The sequence below is a fragment of the Mirounga leonina genome, unplaced genomic scaffold, assembly GCF_011800145.1.
Source record: "Mirounga leonina isolate KUSES-001 unplaced genomic scaffold, KU_Mleo_1.0 Mir_169, whole genome shotgun sequence".
Taxonomy (NCBI): domain Eukaryota; kingdom Metazoa; phylum Chordata; class Mammalia; order Carnivora; family Phocidae; genus Mirounga; species Mirounga leonina.
The window spans coordinates 7,310,441-7,330,966 of record NW_023270431.1 but is presented as its reverse complement, the minus strand read 5'-3'; the positions used below and the strand labels follow the sequence as shown (position 1 = coordinate 7,330,966).

General features: G+C 35.4%; 1 long non-coding RNA gene across 1 annotated transcript; it reads left to right on the top strand.

The window, feature by feature from the left end:
- Positions 1-6,980: 6,980 nt before the first annotated feature.
- Positions 6,981-19,837, top strand: LOC118017334. The gene is made up of 2 exons (XR_004681121.1): positions 6,981-7,008; positions 19,564-19,837. It is a non-coding gene; the product is annotated as an uncharacterized LOC118017334 (long non-coding RNA).
- The last annotated feature ends 689 nt before the right edge of the window (positions 19,838-20,526 follow it).

Below are 20,526 nucleotides of genomic sequence, written 5' to 3'. Positions count from 1 at the left end.
AGTATCCTGCAATCTTGCAGTGATGAGATAAAGATCCATAAGATGTCAATTAAAAGCTCAAGAAGAAAAGTAATGCTTTAGAACAAAGGTGCACCAGAAGTTGATGGAGTCTTACCAATATAGAGCCCTGCCCTAACTCATAACTTAATCTAAAGAAGGGTATGACATAATGATAAGGAGTTCAATTCAAAAGGAAGATAACAGAATGCTAAATCTGTATGTTGTGTGACTATTATGCCCAGTGCAAAGATTTAGAAAATCATAAAGTATGAAACAGTACTCAGAGGAGTATGCTAGAGCTTAAAATATTTGAGCAGAATGAGCATTCAGTTAGAATTAAATATATATTTTCTAATGCCTCACAGTGTTCTGAATTTTCAGCCAGTTTTTGTTTTGTCATCCAGAACAACAACAACAACAACAACAAAGTAGATGGTGGTGGTAATCTAAAAAAAAAAAAAAATCCATTTAGGGAATTATAGTAAGAAAACAAGAACATAGGTGACCATGTCTTTTGTAAAATCACATGTAAGCACAGCTACATAAGTGGCTTGGAAAGTTGAGAAGTAAACATTTATTGATACCACAGAAGAATACTAGTAAGTTCAGCAACAGAGGGGAAGATTTAGAGAGTTTGAAGAGGAAGAAGTGGGCATTTTAGCTGAGTTGCTATGGGATACACTCTTGCTGGTGATGTTTATTTGGACTGGAACTATGAATAGAACATCGTGGTGTCACTGAGAGGCCAGGACTGGGGAACTTAAACCAGGTTTGGGAACAAAATATAGGTGAGGGGTGAAGGATTAGAAGCCTGAAATATACACAAGCTGATAATTAAGAAAGGAAACAGAGTGAGAAGTAAGAAGAGGTAGTCATGGGGGGCCTGGGGGGCTCAGTCGGTTAAGCGTCTGCCTTTGGCTCAAGTCATGATCCCAAAGTTCTGGGATGGAACCCCGCGTTGGGCTTCCTGCTCAGCGGAAAGCCTGTTTCTCCCTCTGCCTGCTGCTCTGCCTGCTTGTGCTCTCTATCTCTCTATCAAATAAATAAATAAAATCTTAAAAAAAAAAAAGAAAAGGTAGTCATGGTTTTGGATTTCAGGGAAACAGAAGTTGAAGCACATTTTCATCAAAACTTAATGAGTAGTTACTTCGGGTAAAGGTAATTAACTAGTTCATAACATGGTGATCGGTAAGTGTGGCAGCCATGGAAGGGGGTTGCTCAGGTGACTGTTCACTGAGGAAAGGGCAATGCTTAGATATTCCCAGGATTATTGCCCACAGGGTTTGAGTTGACATTAAGAGCTGAAGTATCATCATGGCCCTCCTCTTAGAATGGGGCTACGTGGAGGACGGGTGACAAATGGGCAAATCCAGTTCACAAGTGTCTAATAATAGTTAAAGTCCAGTGGTTCCAGTGGCGCTGTGGACCAATCTGGTGGATGTTTACCAGTTTTTGAATATATAATTGGGATTGACCTATCAGCACACCTATACATACATATGAACATATATTATGAATGTGTCTTAATGTATATATATATTGATATAGAGATACACACATATATATAATTCTTATTTTTCAGAAAAAGAATGAGGTACCCAGAAGTGACCTAATTTTACAGAGCTAGTAAGTGACAGAGCTGGGGATTGAATCCAGGCCTGTCAGGCTCTGATGTCTGAATAGTCAACCCTTATGACGCTACCTATTCTGAAAGTATAATAGAGTATCTGCTTTTGGGTTCACCAAATTGTGGAGTAAGCATTGAACTTAAACCAGAAACACCCATTTCATCTCAATTCTAACATGTATTATATAGTAAAATAAATAAATAATTTAACAAAGCGAGTCATTCTGCTTTATAAAATTGCAGCGATTTTTTTCCATCATTCAACACATAGTCTGATTCTGGCAAGTTTATTGTGCTGCTGATTTGAGTGCCAACGGCCTCTTGAAGAAAATTGGCTTTTGCAAAATAGTAAGTTTTAAAGCAGTCACATTGCAAACCCCTCCAGCAGAAAGGAGTAAAAATGCTATTACATTTCTTTTGTAATTTCTCTTTGGATCTGTTCTTCTGGAAAAGATGAAATTGAGCCAAATAGTTTTCGCTACATTGGAGGTCACAGAAAAGAATCCTTTTCTTATGGGAAATGCTCCACCGAGACAGCACCCAATGGCATCCAATTAAATTGCTGGAAAGGTTGAGCTGAGTCTGCACGATCACCCCCGTATTGCCACATTGCACCCCCGATGAAGGGAAACAGTTTTATGACTCTTCCGACATTACACTGAGAAGTGAAATAAGTGATCAGTTTGCTTCATACATTTTGTTTCTATAAGGTGAAATGTTCTCTAAGGAGAAGAATTAGAGATTTAAAAAAAAGAACTCTGAATAGTACCAGCCCTAATAAACATCCTGGCCAGTAGGGGAGACAGAACCATAAACAAATATGTTAAAATAATGTATAAGAAGTGCTTTAATAAGATTGTGTACAAGGATGAGAAGCAGTACTGAGGAGGGAATGATTAACAGTCTCCTTTATATTCTTCCTATTACCTCCAAACTCTCGCAACTCCATCAATAGAAAGACAAAACACATAAAAAGAATGAAAATTTAAGTGGAAAGCTTATTAGCAGCCTCAAAAAATGTGTACAGAATAACTGGTAATATCTAAATTTGAATGTAGCTTGGTCATTCATTATGCTTTATTTCTTCAACCACTATCTCAAGAATCAGTTTTTAAAATTTTTGGTTGTGTAAGAAATATATTTCAACATATACATTACTATGTAATAATTTTTCATACATTTTTAGGAATATACTTTTATTTCCCAGTGTAAAATGATTTCTCAGGATTACTGCTTAATAATTTTATTACTTCCTGAGTGAGAGGCTTGGAAACTTTAGGGTTGTTGTATAAACTATGAAATGATGGAATGGCTAAGCAGCATCTTCTGTGGCTGAAATCTGTAGCTAAGATGGCCAGAAGGCCATCTGTAATGTTATCCTGGGATTTTATCATGTCTTGTCTGAAGTTTAAACTTACCTAGGCTAGTGAAAAAAACAGAACAAGATGATGTAATGGACATCTTTGTTTACTTAGCATCCTGTCTGTGGGGATAACAAAATGGGAGATAACCACACCCCTTTCCTTTGAGGGAACTGTGGCTTCTTCACCTGAATTTTATGTTTCTGATTCACTTTCTTTCAGAAAACCCTAACTAAACTGACCCAGAATGGTGCTGCCATTCTTCTGGTGATCTAAAAGTACCTTTGCGTCACACACTATTCTGTATTAAGCTCTTCATTGCACTTTCACTTAACTAAATTTTATTTTTTTTTCTTGATGGTTCTCTGATTCCCCCATTGTAATTCAAAACACACACACACACACAGAAAGAGAGAGAGATACAGACAGATAGACTATCTTCTTCATTCCTTTATACGTAGGCTGAGAACATGACCTGGAATTTAATAGGTTTTCCTATAATATTTACTGAATTAATGGAATGACACATGAAAAAGAATGTGATATAAAACACAATCAAATTCCTTCACCTGGAGTTTTCCAAGAATCATAGTTGGCAGGGAAATCCCCTTTTTCTTTTCAGGTCCTAAAGTTCTGAGAATGTAGTCTCAGAGCCACCAGTTTTTATGTCTCCATGGAAAAAGGCTAAATGAATGAAGGTGACCCACATAAGAAGCAGAGATGAGATGGAAAAAGGTGGTAAAAGTCCTTCTGGATTAAATATGTGTTTTATAGTCAATGAGGTCCCTAGAAGAGCCCTGGTTTTTGCAGCAGATTTTTCTTCAACTCAGTGTTACCCCAACATTCTTCCAATAAAGGAGCTTCTGTTAGCAAAACCTAGACTTGAAAATCCAATTTTCATGCCAAATAATCCTGATTAAGTAGGATAGAAGAGGAAAGTAGTTTGATTCATTGAGTCACTGTAGACGGAAGTAAAAACCAGTCAAATGATACTCACAGTATTTTCCACTTAGGTAGCATCTTAGAGTATAAATAGAACTTTCACACAGAGTAGATATCTGAGATTAAAAATGCCTTTGTGAGGAACTCAGTGAATCAATAGACCCATTTTCCAGACGAAAGTAGTGATACTCATGTAATACTTAATCATATTATGATAATGAGATCTAATATTTATTGACTACTTAGGATATATGTCAAAACTTGCACTAAGCATGTATATCAATTACCTCTTTAATCCTCATGACAACCCTGGAGATAAATTCTATCATGATCCCCATTTAAGAATCAAGAAAGCTGTAACATAGAAGGGTTAAGGCCTTTCCAGAAGCACACAGGTGGCAACTAGATGACCAAATTCAGCTAGTCGCTGAGATAGCCAGGACCTGAACTTGTGTATTCTAAAAGTAATAATTGAATAATATCTGCTATAATTACTATAAATACCACAATTTATTCAGATATGTTTTGTGGGTAACTTTTTTGGAAGAGTTATTTTATGTGACATAACTTATTTCTATCTCAAGTGGATTACTTCTATATCTAAATCTCTATTCCTAATTTCCTTTCTGATTTATAGAAAAACTATTTAACAGTGAGTAATTCAGTTACACTGGAGTGTAGATTGTATGAGAAGGGGTGTGTGACATAAGACTGGGAAGGGTAGCTATTAAATAGGCAAAAAAGGGTCAGTTTGTGAAGGGCCTTAACTATGTGAGGCCAAGGGTCATGGCCTTTATCTCCAAGTGAAGGGGCCAGTAGGGTCTCTGGTTGGAACTCTGCACTTGCTTATATTTCACAAGACTTGGTTTTAGAATAAATGTTCTTATGCTCCCTGGGACTTTGTAACTTGCTTTCTACTTTACTTTTGTGCATTTAATTTTTCATCTTCCAATATTAAGCTACTATTCTGATCATGTTGTTCTCACAAAATATCTGTGTCTCTACATGGCCTACAGAATAAAGTCCAGATACCTTTCCCTGGAATTCACTGGCCTTAACCTAAAATTTCAGAAGCACTTGCCTTATAGTGCTGAGATTTTACTTCTGCTGGAATAGCTTCCCACATGTATTTATACTTCTGTCAGGCTGCCTCATGATAAGACCTGAATTTTTAAAATCTTGGTATTTCCTATACCATCTGTGGTCTCTGTCTACATTCCTTTACAGGAAAATTTTCTCTATTGTACAGTATCCCCTTCAAATTGCACTTTCTCTATTATACTTGTTTTCATCTTTCAGTGGAAATTAAATTCTCTAATACATCTTTTCTGATTTGATAGCTCAACAAATTTTAATCTTGTGAAAGAAACTGTGCTTTGTACAAATTATTTTATAAAATGTTGGGTTAAGCAAACTCTAATAGATGTTTCTTCTGACAAACCTCACAGAGGCTTTTATATGATAATGTGGATGTCTCTATGAATATGCCATCCAGTATTTCCCAAAGTTATTTAACTATGGAACTTATCTTTTTTTGTGGACACTTCTTAACATTTCTTAGTATTACTAAATTACTATTTGGAAGGAATAGCATTATTGGCACTACTTTGTTACGTTTATTGTTTGTAATTGTGTTGTGATTATTCATTAATTTGTATTCCTTCCTTTATGGTCAATGTCTAAGGGCAAAAAGTTTATCTTGCTTATACAATTGACCCTTGAACAACACAGATTTGAACTATGTAGGTCTATTTATATGCAGATTTTTTTGAAAGACATAATTCAGTATTACTAACATATTTTCTTTTCCTTATGCCTTTCTTAATAATATTTTCTTTTCCCTAACTTACTTTATTTTAAGAATACAGCGTGTAATACATATAACATAAAAAAGTATGTGTTAATCAACTGTTTTTGTTACCACTAAAGCTTCTAGTCAATAGTAGGCTATTGGTGGTTAAGTTTTTGGGGAGTCATTAGTTATTAGTGGATTTTGACTACCACAGGAATGGGTACCCTTAATCCTGTGTTGTTCAAAGATCAACCCTGCTTGTTTACCTTTAAGAACTTGGCAAAGTTTTATAGCTTATGGTAGCTGTTTGTTAAGTGATAGTTGAATTTAATGGTATTTTTACTATACAATTATGGTTTTCAAGAATAAAACACTATTCTTTATTAGTGTATATTTTATGTTAAATACTTTTTATACATGTATCATAGATCATAAATATTTCTTATATACAAAAAAGTTTTCATTGTATATTATACCAGAGAGAAATTGAATATTGCCCTAAGCCCACCATTTTTACTTAAACATTTTAAATAACTAATAGAATATTTGGCTTCTATCCCAGAATTGTTTAAAAACAGGAGATGTTCTTACTTTTCTGCAATGTTGAACAATCTGGGATAACTAGATAGCTCTTTAAAGTGTCTTTATATCTTTATAATCTTCAATTATAACTTCAATTCAAGTTTATGGTTCAGTCATTCAGACATTTGCTCCTTCACACAATGTGTAGGTAATATCCTAGTGTGAATATTAAAAAATTGAGTAAGAGGATTGTTTTATTCATGCAGTAGCATAGAGGTAGATTTAAGATGTGTGGGCAAGTGAACCAAATTGAAACAAACCCCAGATATTTTTTATTTGTCAAATCTCTAGTTTGCAACTTTTCCTGTCCTCTAATTCAGTGGTTCTCAACTGGGGGTGATTTGGCCCTGGGGGCATTTTGGCAATATCTAGAGACATTTTTGTTTGTTTCAACTGGGGGAGATGTGCTATTGTATTCAGTAGTAAAGGGCAGCGATGCTGCTAAACATCCTAAAATTCACAGGATGCTTCCCCAACAAAGAATTATCCAGCTCAAAATATCAATAATGCCATGGTTGAGAAATTAGGCTATAAATAGTTTATCAGTTATCACAAACACTTGCATGTATTGAAATTTTTGTATTTTTTTAAAGTAGGCTCCATGCCCAGCATGGAGTACAACACAGGGCTTGAACTCAACAGCCTTGAGACCAAGACCTGAACTGAGATCAAGAGTTGGACACTTACCCGACTGAGCCACCCAGGTACCCCTGTATTTCTTTTTCTCACTCAAAAATACTTTGACAGGTGGTGCTCAACTTAATTTCTGAATTACACATATGAGGGTTATAAGAAAAACTCAGTAATAGTAGCCATAGGCAATTTACTGAGAAATTACTTAAGCCCAAATTCCAGGGGCCCTCACTTAATGCTGATCCCTTTTGAGAAACTGGGAAAGTCCCTAGCAATGTGTTCATGCATTTACTATTATTATTATTATACCATGGCTTAGCAGCACTCAATTAAGATTGGTATCACATCCCATTTTGTCCTCCCCTATGTCATACTTTCACTGTGGGTAGCACTAGAATCATCATGGTTGTCACATTTTTAAATTTGTGATTTGCTGTGATTTATTTTATTATTTAATTAAATATATGCTTTCATACTTAATATAGAAGGAGCTGTCAGAACCCTTCCTGTATTCCCTACCCTAAGCTTACTCGAGAAGTCAACTAAGGGCTCTGCTGGGTAGCTCCTGTCCACTTCCATGGTTGCTACCTCAAGGCCTTCCCTTCCCATGGACTTTCTCTGGTTATGTGAGTGTGCACAGCCCATGAACATACACAAGCATAGAGAAGGTCCAAAATGCCAGGGAGTTACTTACCCCACAGTTACAATTTTCAATCAATGAGGAATAGGAGAGGTATAGACCTCAGTTTCCTTGTCCCTTGATGTGGCATTCTGAGGTGTGACCTCAGAGTGGGGCCTCTGGGTGACTCAGTTGGTTGAGCATCTGATTCTTGATTTCGGCTCAGGTCATGATTTCAGGGTCTTGAGATCGAGTCTGGCATCGGGCTCCACACTCAGCAGGGAGTCTGCTTGAGATTCTCTCTTTCCCTCTCCCTCTGCCCCTCCTCGCTTCTCTACAGTGAATAAGTAAATAAGTAAATAAGTAAGTAAGTAAGTAAATAAATAAATAAATAAATGAATCTCTAAAACAAAATCTCTTCCAGAGGACCTACAGCAAGGTTGAGCCCCAACTGCTTGAGGTGATGCCTCTAACATTGGTGCTCCTTTATTGGCTTTCTCCCATTTCCATGTCATTATCTTACTCCCTCATTGTGCTTATTGGGTCACTTCCCACATAAGCTAATTTTACTCATATTCTCCTTTTGCAATTTGCTTTTGGGACACCCAAACTAAGAGATCTGGTTTCATATTTGCAAATTATATTATTTTTCTTTAAAAGGGCCCCCTATATTATGTACCCTTCAAGCCCTACACAACCGGGATTTTCCTTGCAGGTGGCACACTTATTCTGGAAAAAGAAAAATCTTAGCTAATTCTGAAAGTTCCCTAGCCACCTGGGGCCAATGGAGTAGGCAGTGTGAATCACTGTTAAGATTCACATAATTTTCTTTAAAAAAAAAAAAAAAGCTGGAACTTTTTTCCTTTTCTTTTTTTTTCTGATATCATGAGATAATCTGTCTGAAGAAAACCCTTTAGTTTTATATAAGAAAAATATTTTAAAACTCTATCTTCATCATTCCTCAATAACAGGGCTTAGGGATTGAAGCAGTGAACTTTGATACCATTTTGACCTGATTCAGTCAACTGCCATGCCCCTAAAGCTGCTGTTAAATTAGAGAAGTTAAACCTACAAACCAAACAAAAACAGTGAGTAAATGTCAATTTGGCTTGCATTCCCATAAACAAAAGCAAGACTTCTATAAATAAAAGCAAGTCAGAATAGGATAGGGATGTCTTCAATGGCTCACCGGACTGGTAACGGGATATGTGAAGCCTTTTCTTTCTGGGTCAGCAGTCTGAATCCAGTCCAGGTCAGTTGAATCCAAAAAGTCATTATTATTTTACAGCTGATTTATACACTCTGTGGAATGAGTCTGGTTTCACTCCAGGTTTTGGAAGACAGGTGTCCGCAGCCTAGCACTCCCCCTCACACAGCTCGGTAATTGGCCCCCTTGTTAGCTGCCTGGACAAAAAGGCCAGGGATGAAATGAACGTGGAAACTGAGCGGCGCTGGCTGTAGTCAACTCAGGAGCTTCCATCCACTGGCCAGACCGGATTGATAGCAAAGTAGCATTTTCCTTTCCCTGCCTTGCCGTGTGTGGATTGAAAGGGAAATTCAGAATACCAGACGTCAGCTTGCTATTTATCCAGGGCAACTAAAACATTTTGAAAAGAAAAGGATTTCAGAGGACCTTATCAAAACTTGCTTTTGGCATGGAGCTCTGCTTGACATGCTTCAACGTAGGAGTAAAATGCCATGGCCGAGTTCTAACCCCTGAATCCATAAGTCCATCATCTCAACACTTGCAAAACCCACACTGAAATAGTTCTCCTTCAGGCACTTGGGTGAAGAGTGGGGCTACATTCAATTTCCTTCTGGTTGCATGCTAGCTAATAGAGTGGTCATTTCCCAACAGTTCATAAATTAAGAAGTAAAAAATGGATTTCCAATTTCCATAATTTTACTTAGGGTATCTTTTGAAGTGTGTAGTATTAGTTTGTCTTAATGCAAAACTACCAGCTGAAACTAATCTCCCTAATGAGGTTCATTTGTTCTTTGACAATGCAATAAATAGTTTCTTCAAGAAAAACTTAACTAATAGTGTGGCCAGTACCTTATAATTAATTTTCTTCCCCAATCCTTGAAAGCATGAAAACAAACAGTAAATTTTTCATTTGTTCATCTCTTTAGAACAACTGTTCAGCAGAGATATGCTTGATTAATGGATTTAATTTGTTCCTTTCTTCTGTAGTCAGTTTTCATATTACGTTGGTTATCAGAGGATAGGACAATAATGTGGGCATCCTCATTGCAGTCCACTCCATCAGTGTCAGCTCTGGCTTCTAGCTCCGGGTCTGCATCTTTAACCTTTGTCGACCTGCAGAATCTTTCATCAATCTGTGTTACAGTCACCTTGGGAAGAAAAGGCAGAACCACTCGGTCAGCACTTACAGGTAGTAAAGTGTGTCATTATTTCTAACAAAATGCTGGCAGTGGTGCACCTTTCATTTCCAACCGAAATATGATTTGTGAGATCAGCAACCTGGCTGTTAAAAGAGAAAAATGGAAGGTACCTGTCTGGTCACTACAAGACCCTCCATAAAAACCAACACAAAATATCTAATGCTTCTCTGCATACTGAGCCCTTTCAGATGACTGGGGCTAGTTTGGCAAATTGAATATTATTGTCAGATAATAAATGTTTGTATGTAGAGGTCAAATAGCATCAAGAATGTATAATAGCAGACTTCAAAATATTGACCATTTCATAACAGGAGAGGAGTCTCCATGATTCAAATCTGTAGTTAACTTGACATTTCAGTGTGACATATATTGCTATAAACTCTAGCTTGAGGGGTTTTAATTACTTTTTAAAGCTGTGCGTAATAAAGGCTTTGGGGGAAAAAAATGAAAGGTTTAAGAAACTTTAAGGGATGCCTTTTTGCTAATTTTTCACTTCATAAAACTTAAAACTAAAACATATGTTTAGACATGTTTTGTGAATAAAATGTGCTTATATTGTACTTACATATTGTATAATTTTATCAAGGTTGTTTAATTTTTGCACATTAAAAGATAAAGCTCTAAATTAGTATGTTTAAAATTCAAAAAATATATTCTAAATACATGCCGGTAGTTTGAAGAAACTTTCACAAATTATTTTGGACACTGAGGTCTATGCTTTAAAAAAAAGTGACTTATCTCAAAAGGTACAAACTTCCTGAAACTTAAGGAAACTTTCACAATTTTACATTTGAACTGATACAGAGTGAAGATTTGGGTTCTACTACTAGTTTTGCCATATACTATTTTCAAGTTATTAATCTAGACATTAATTTTGGTGAGAATAATATAATTGTTATAAAACTGAAGTATGCAGATATGAGGCTTTGTTATATTCCTTCACAATGAAACAACATATCAGTGGCTCCCCACTGGGCCCTAATGTCATCAGTATTCCTTATTTTGGCATGTAGTGTACTCCACAATCTAAATTTCTAGCCATGTATTATGCTGCATACCTCTTATTCTGTATGTATACAACCCTCTGGTCATCCTGAACTTCTTACTTTTTCCACTCTTCTCCATGTATTGTTATGGCTCTGTCTCTGTATTGTGTCTGCCTGGCTAGTGCATACTCATCCATCTTCTCTACATCTCTGCTCTGTAAACTCCTACTGATCTTCACAGCTCAAATGAAATACAACTCAAATGAAATCTTTATATATATATATATATATATATATATATATATATATATATATGAATTAATTTCTTCCTTCTTATAGTACTTGGAATTAATTTCTTCCTTCTTATAGTACTTACAGCTTTGTAAGTCATATAGTGCTCTGTTTACCACTCTTCCAATGTTTCAACCACAGTTTGATTTGAAATACGGTTGTGAGCATGTGTATCTGCCTTTACTATGTCAGGGAGGATGACCTTCTTCTTTTTTAAAAGTTCCTTCTGATTGAACTTAGAATCAAATTGACATGAGACAGATTAACAGCATAAAATAAATTTAATAGTGTGCATACAGGGAATCCACACAGACGTGGAAATTCGAAAGACAGTGGGGCAACATGATGCTTATATGAGCTAAGGAGAGGGGTAGGGGCCTGAGGATACAAAGGGAACAGAGACCATTAGCAGGAAGGTGAAAGGAGATGTTTAGAAAAACAAGGTTGCCCGGGGCACCTGGGTGGCTCAGTCCATTAAGCATCTGCCTTTGGCTCAGATCATGATATTGGGGTCAAGTCCTGCATCAGGCTCCCTGCTGAGCTGGGAGTCTGCTTCTCCCTCTCCCTCTGCCCCCCCACCCCCACTTTTGCTCTCTCTCTCTAATAAGTAAAGAAAAAGAAAAACAAGGTTGCCCTATTATGCACATAAGTTCCTTAGGTAAAGGAGAGTTTTTGTTAATAGCTCTCTTTTTGTTATAGGCTCTCCTTTCCGATCTGAATTTAGGCATTGAGGGGGAGGCGGAAAGCTTTTCCTGCGTCTGCTGAGTTTTGATTACATTTAACTTGAAATAATCTTTATGCCAAAGTGGCCCACCTTGGGGCAGCCCGGCCCAGGCCTTACAGCCACTAAATTGCAAGGTCCTGAAGTTTAGACTATATGCTTTTCTAATTTTCTCCCTTACCTTTGCCCTGCCCCACAGGCAGAACTCAGTAAAAATGTTTTGAGTGGATACATAAGTAATTTGATCCTAAGTTACAAATATTTTTTTCTTGTTTTCAAATCATAAATGCATTTTTCCAGATATTAATATAATGCTCATAAGGAAGGTATACCACATAATGTGTGAGGCAGCTCAATTTAAGAATTTAGTTCAAAGTATTTTACCCATTATATACAACTTAATATATTTAATTATTGGGACTATAGTAAATGCTTCCTTAATATCTAAATTTAAATCTAAGAATTATCCTAGGAAGGAAACAAGAAATTTTTCTAAGGAAAATAATATAAATATAACAGCTTTTTGTTATTTTATATTTCAATAGATAACATTTTTTTTCTAAAATAGATTCATGTAGCAAAATATTGCATAAATGTTTCATAAATATACCTATACACTTGGATTTCTCAAATTTTTCCATGGCCATGATCTCTCGTACTTCTGTCCCTTAGGTAAATGTTACCAGACCCCATATATAAGTATTTTAAAAATTATAAGTTTGTCATGCAGCTCAAATATAAGAGAAAGCAAAAATCTCCACAAAATAACTTATATATTAATTTTAACTTCATCTGCTACTAGTAATATGAACTTTTGATAGTGGGTAAGAAAAACAATTTTTGAGAAAAATTATTAGTAGTTGAAGAAAGTTTTCAATAAAAGCTATTTGATTTGGGCGCCTGGGTGGCTCAGTCATTAAGCATCTGCCTTCGGCTCAGGTCATGATCCCAGGGTCCTGGGATCGAGTCCCACATCGGGCTCCCTGCTCGGCAGGAAGCCCACTTCTCCCTCTCCCACTCCCCCTGCTTGTGTTCCTGCTCTCGCTGTCTCTCTTTGTCAAATAAATAAATAAAATCTTTAAAAAAAAAAAAAAGCTATTTGATTTAAGTCAAGAAAGTCTATGAAATGCCTTCCACTACAGGTCAGTGCACATTTAATAAGTGGTATCTCCAGGCCTTTGTCATAATCTCAAGGATTATATATTCCATAATCTTCAGGTCTCAGAAGTTTATGGAAACAAAAGAGGTCGCAAGAATAAAGTCCATATTTGCCTGGCTCAAGTAAACAGGCTTTTCTTTGAGATTCCTTCCTGCTCTGTCATGTCTGGGGAGACCCCAAAGGTGTTTCATTGATTTTTAAAAAGTCAACCATTATTTGTATGCAGATGTAAAATGAACATATGTCAAATATTTTTTAACTCATAGTTAATGAGGGAACTAGTAAGAGTTTAAAATCAGTAAAATAGAATTTTGAATCACAGAGATTTATTTCCTTTACCAGTTAAACTTCATTTGCATTAACACAAATTAGAACTATTTTATTGCTATGAATAAGAAAAATCTGTAGTGCTTTCAGTTTTCTACAGGTTAACTTCTACATCTACAGAATTGTAAAATAGTTTAGTCAAAGACATTCAAAGGTAGATATTCTGCAGTATCAGAAGACCCCAGAGAGTCCAGCCCAGCATTCTATTGAAAGAAAACCCAGTAATCTCTTTTACCCATTTCTAAGACTTTCACAGGTTTTCCTATTTTTATATTTAAAAAATTCCCCAATTATCCATAAGTATTAAATTAATCACACTTTTGTTTTCATTTATAAATTCAAATTTTTGTTTTTTGGGGAAAAATGTTTTCTTCTGCTTGTTTTCAAAGGGCACTTTATCCTTATTGTTCGTTGAGTTTCTTTCCTAGTTAATTCCATGCTAAAGTATTTAAATATGTAAGACATGTTACATATTCCCTTAAGGAAAAAAAAAAACCCACTGATGAAAATCACTCAAACTTAGAAATTTACCACTGGTGACCCTTCCATGAAGGAGAGCAACTCAAACTGTAGAGAGAGTGAAGCATATTTGCAAGGGCAGAAATAAACGCCTGCTGTGAGGGAACAAAAATGATTCAGATCCCTTTGAGTTCTTAAAGGGTTTAAGCCCCACTTTGAGAATCAGGGCTATACCAGATAATAATCAAACTCTTAATTAAAGACACATTAATGCGCAGCTTAAGTTATGGAAGCTAAATATTTCTTTGGTGTCTAAGTCCTAATGGATAAGAGAAGGAGAAGAAGAAAAAAAAGTGTTTAACTCTGTATTTCTTAGATACTGTCCCTGGTTAGTGCAATGGACAATTATTAAGCCTGGTATAAGGGAGCCAACTTTTAGGACGAAAGGAAGTTTTTGTTTTGAGGTGGTTACTTTACTTAATTTCAGGTATGTCCTTGAAGCTATACAGGCATGTGAATGTGTTTTGTCAAGTTACTGGTTGTCTTGAAATACATGGATCGGGCAGAATCAGAATAGTAATAGGGCTTCGCCAAAGAGTAGTGCATATATAGCTAGGCTCCTTTACAAAGACATTCAAATCCAGGACAGAAAGGGAAATTGCTATGACATAAGCTCTGGGCAGTTAGGCTTTCAATTTCAACGAGTTAGAACTATAGAGAGTACTACTGAGGATAGAATGCATTTAAATGATGCCTGTAAGAACTGAGTGTTGTTGGAATGGGGGGTGGGGTGGGAGGGATGGGGTGACTGGGTGATAGACATTGGGGAGGGTATGTGCTCTGGTAAGCGCTGTGAATTGTGCAAGACTGTTGACTCTCAGATCTGTACCTCTGAAACAAATAATGCAATATATGTTAAGAAAAAAAAAAAAAAGAAGAAGAAGAAGGTAGCGGGAGGGGAAGAATGAAGAGGGGGAAATCGGAGGGGTAGATGAACCATGAGAGACGATGGACTCTGAAAAACAAACAGGGTTCTAGAGGGGAGGGGGGTGGGAGGATGGGTTAGCCTGGTGGTGGGTATTGAGGAGGGCACATTCTGCATGGAGCACTGGGTGTTATGCACAAACAATGAATCATGGAACACTTCATCTAAAACTAATGATGTAATGTATGGGGATTAACATAAGAATAAAAAAAATTAATTAAAAAAAAAATGATGCCTGTAAGTAAAGTGGGGTGGATGGATATAAGGAGCTACAGAGAAGGCCAGTTCCTTTTCTAATTTTACGAAAAGTTCATAATGTATAAGCATTAGCAAATAACAAGAATAAAAAAAAGAAATTTAACTGTAAATAAATTTCAAATTGAGTATTTTGAGCCCATTATTGTAAGTAATTTATATTCTGACACCTGGTGTATTAAGAAATAGTCATCTTTTTTATCAATTCTACCAATTGTGGTATATACTTAAGAATTTGACCTTGCCACCTTTTTACATCCAGTAGCTGAAAGGAAATAATAAGTGAAGAAAGAAAGGCATGACAAATACTCCAGGGATATTGTCCAAATCTTATCCACTCAAAATTGTATCTGAGGTGAAATTTTCATTGTCTTAGGATGTGTGCAGATTTAGGAGTTATAGTACTCATTATCATAATGATTGAATAGTCAATCGGTATTTCTATATGATATAAAATATTAACATCTTCTTTAAGGTTAGTTAGGATAAACTAGATATCTGTTTAGTGGAACTAGAGTATATTCTGATTAATTTAAGGTCATTTTTGTAAATATAAATTCCAGTAAATAAGCATATTATTTGAGCATGTATCATGGAGCTTTTCACTACTGTGTTAAAATGTTGGACCTAAAAAAAAAAAAAAATGTTGGACCTAAGACATAACCCTCAATGAGCTGGCAAAGAGAGTTTGAAACTATGTTGAAAAGGAAGTTTCAGAGGGGAGGGGGGTTGGGGGGATGGGTTAGCCCGGTGATGGGTATTAAGGAGGACACATATTGCATGGAGCACTGGGTGTTATACACAAATAATGAATCACGGAACACACATCAAAAACTAATGAAGTACTGTATGGTGACTAACATAACATAATAAAAAAAAAGTAATTAAACAGTACATAAAGGGTTACCCAAATGACACTAGCTATAAATATAAAAGATTATTCAAACATCAGTAAAATCCCTAAATAAAGTCGAAGATTACTCTTGAAAGCATCAAAAATGTCCCTTTTTTGGGGGGATACAGGCATTTCCCATAATTTTCTCTGTCAGTAACATTAGAAGACAAAAAAAAAAAAAAGTCATATATGCCCATATAAAAGGAAAGGATTAACTTATAAAACTTGAGAATTGCTTTCTATTTTAATTCTTGTATATATAAATATATATATATATTTTTTCATTTTATGGGGTACTATCTCAGTTACTTTGTTGTTAACAAAGTTGTATTGGTAATACACATTAGCCTACAATGTCTTTAATTAATGCTAATTTTGAATGCTTAAAAAAAAAGCTCAGTAATGTTTCTACAAAAACTTAGAACAGCAAAAAAGCTTAAGATAGATCTGTTCATTCCTTTGGCTCTGACTTCACAAATTTAACTGTGGGTTGCTGCAAATATTCTGTAGATTACTTATGGTAACAAAGTAAGTGATTAAGTCTTGAAGATCACAAATAAGAAGTGAGGACTTTCTGCTTGGGGAAAGAAAGAACGTACAAACAAGGATTCAAAGTGCTCTGAATTGAAAACAAATTAGGAGTAAAGGTGATATGATTTAGACAAGTATATTTCGCAACCCACAAAATGTCTTAATGATCACAAAGATATTGATTATATGGCACTTTAGGTAAAAATAAAAAAATAAAATAAGGGGTTGGTGCTGGTGCTTTAGAAACTGATTCTAAAAATTTAAAAATAGATTATCTAAAATTGTTTTTATTTTATAAGAACTACATGAATTTTCAAATGATGGTTTTCATGTATGCCCTTAGAACAAGAAAATAAATAGGTTAAAAGAACTTAAAAGTGGACGTCCTGGACAGGATTGGCAAAATAACAAGTTCAATATGAAATATCTAAAATATGCAAAGAATATTGGCTTCTAGTTTGAAGTTTTATAAACAAGCAATATAATCTTTGCAAAATAATTTCAAATTCTTGAAATGCATCTATAAAATGAAGTGATTAGACTGAATTATCTTGAAGGAACTTTCTAGGAATCAAATAATTTGATTGGATCAAAAAGTGCAAATATGTTTTTGAGTTTATGATTAAATTAATTTTCCAACTGAAATATCTGTAGTACTGCAGCATAAGACAAAACTTAGAATAATATTGAGCCACACTATTCCTAAAATTTGGGAGACACTTTCAGGAATTACAAGACTAAAATTTATCCAAATGTATGGACTATGCTGGTCCTCTGGATGGATCACAATTAAACTTGCTGGCCTTCTTTTGTAGACATGAGCTCTATCCTGTGATTGTAGATTCAGATACCTGTTAGAGACAGGTAGGCAACATAAACATGTAAATCAGACTCTATTCTCATCCATAGGGAAAGTTGGGCTCATATATAAAGTAAATAGCCTGTCTAACAGCATTCAAATAAAAAAAAAATCTGAAAGAACTATGTATACCAAACTAAATACACCCATAAAAGTAGAAAACTTCTAGTCTACACCAACCAGAAAAGTGCCACTTTACTATTGGGAGCTACTGTCTATGACCCACTGTTTGTTTTTCCTCATGTCTACGTAACCATAACATTATTTTTTCCCATCCTGTCTTACATAGTGATTCCCAGAAATACTACAGATCCAAAGCCTTAGTGAACAGGCCTTGCAATTTTACATAGGCATACAAATTGAGTAGTGCAAAGAATGTATGTGGGGATAATTTGTAGGAAAGCTTCTTGCTGAGAGCTCTTGATTATCATTCACACTTCTTCTCCCCCTCTTTCTCCCTCTCTCACTTTAATAGAAAGAATTCAGACTGTTCAAGATAGCCAGAAAGTCCAAACAAAACATTATTCTTTAATCAAACAACTACACAATATTAAATAATTCTTGCTACCTGGAATTTAGGGATGAGTTGTACATGTCTACCAGTCTTCCAAGCTATTATGTTAGGGAGTACTTCCTAATATCAAAATACACAATTCGGAGAAACAAGGAAAACATCCCACCTTGTTTATGGACAAAACTCTGAGTAGGAGAGATCTTTATGGTTGAAGTATTGAGGCATTGAAAATAAGTAAGAGTGAGATCTCTGAAAATGTTTTGTATCAGCAAAGGAGAAAATAATATTCAAATTGAAGAGTGACAATAGCAAAATACTTAGAAAGGATCTACTTTATGTTGTCAGTTAGATTCGCAGAGTGACCAAAGAGAAGGAGACCAACAAAATTGGAGAAAGTGCTAGCTATCATGTGGCAAAAATAAAATTGAAGATAGTTGAGATAAGGAAGGGTAAGAAAACTATAAGTGAATAGCATAATGAATATTTACAGTAGAAGAAATGAAACACAGAAATGTCATTAAAAATCAAAGATGGGGAAAATGCCTAAAGAAGAGAGAAGTTGAACAAACCCAGTAATTAAATATGTAGTAAAAAAAATATTCCTGTACTTATGAAATGCCAGATTCTGAATATAGAAGGGGATTGCCAAGGATAAGGTAAAAATGAGATTCAGATATAAAATATGAATTTTGAGCATAAATAAAATACAATTCAACCAGAATAAACATTTTTTTTTAAATCTGCAAAGGAAGAAGAATCAAGCAGTCCTCAAATATGAAACATAACATTAGAAGCCAGAAAGAGAGCAGAGACCAGAGTGTGTAACAGTCTAGTTGCATTGTATTATACTCATCTGATTCATTATAGATGATAAAAAAAGTACAAGCCTACATGCTCATGAACATATTCCCTATCAGAGCCTCAGCAGAATGGCATGTTTGGGAAACCACAGCTCTTACCTCCAAAGGATGCCTTCTCTGTGCAAGGTTTCTTTATTATGGGAAATATGTATTTCTCCAACATGAGTTATTCTAGGTAGACTAGAACTTACAAGAGTGCACTTCAAATAGCACAGAATATTCTGGTATTGGAAGGGTCTTGGCGCTTCTTATGTGAAGTACTTTGTGTCCTTTTATTAACACACTTTAAATATTTTCCTGTCATTTGGCCAATAACAGCAGAAATCCCCACTTAGACAAAGACTAATTAAAATAAAAAGTAAAATCTAAAACAATGAAAAGGAGAGAAATTATATTCTAATTACTCCATACCTTGTTACCTCTAAATGTGATGGGGTTAGTGATTGATATTCTTATGAGAAACAAAGACCTCTTTTCCTTCTCTTGCATGCTGTACTTTCTAGGGTACAAAGGCATGACTACTATATAGAAAAATGTTCATCATGAGTTTATATATAATAAAAGGGAGAGATGTAGAGCCCACAAGTGTAAATAAAGTTTAAATGTGCAAAGAGTCAGAAGGAAGTCAGCATGGTCAGGAGACACAGCAGCATGATCAGAAGCATTCTCCAAAGGAGGTGTCAATTTCTGGCCCCCAAAATGCATGACTATGAGGTATAAGCTTGTGGATCATGGTCTAAGACATTATGATTATTTCAGGCCATCTGGACACTCCACTGCTACCATCCAGGCTCAACCTGTCATGCATTAGGTTGATGAAGTTCAGCACAGGGATGGATCTGGTTTTGCTCCAGGAACTACCTCCGCTGGTCCAGGTACGCCTCATAAATCTTGGTATTCTGAGATATACATCAGGACTACAGAGTACCATGGAGTAGAGTGCACACAGACATGAAGTCAGCCTGCATTTATCACTCTTGGCTCCCACTGACTAACAAAAAATCCAAGGACTTTCCTGAACCCCACCCAGGAACTAGATAGACAAAAAGATCTGTTATCCAGACATTTTTGGAATTATACTAACAGGCTCTCAGAGCAGCCACAAGTCTTGTTTTGGGTTTACTTAGAAATAACATATTTTTTAAAAACTCCACAAAGTCTTAATGAGTGATTACTAAAACATGAAATATTCTACTCTATTAGTTATGAACAATTCATGCCTTTGGTTGTAACCTTCCTAATTTTCTAAAGTTAGCATATTTAAATTTTGCCATCAGAAAACATATAAAATATAAGTTGATGAAAATTTAGCTCTCAGAATATGATATAACATGATATTTGGGGTCTACGAAGGTATTAACCTATTTGATTCATTTAATGAAATAAACAACTACATAGTTTAGTTAAGAATGAAAAGGCAATCCACTAGCCATTTGTATGATTACTGTACACTTACTATAATTAAGTATTTCAGTCAACTTAGATTAAATTGTGTTTGTAAAATATTCTGCTAAGGACCTTCAAAATAATAGTGCTAAATAGTTTATGATTAACAAAATATGCAGAGAAGCAAACTGTAGATAGATTGCTTAGTTCTCTACATTATCATGTTAGTAAAGTTCAATGTTTGCAGCAATTTGTGTGTAAATGATCTGTGGGTTTTAGTTGACCACAGCTCAACAGTGTTCAAAAACATCCTAAAATGTAACACAGAGTGAGACT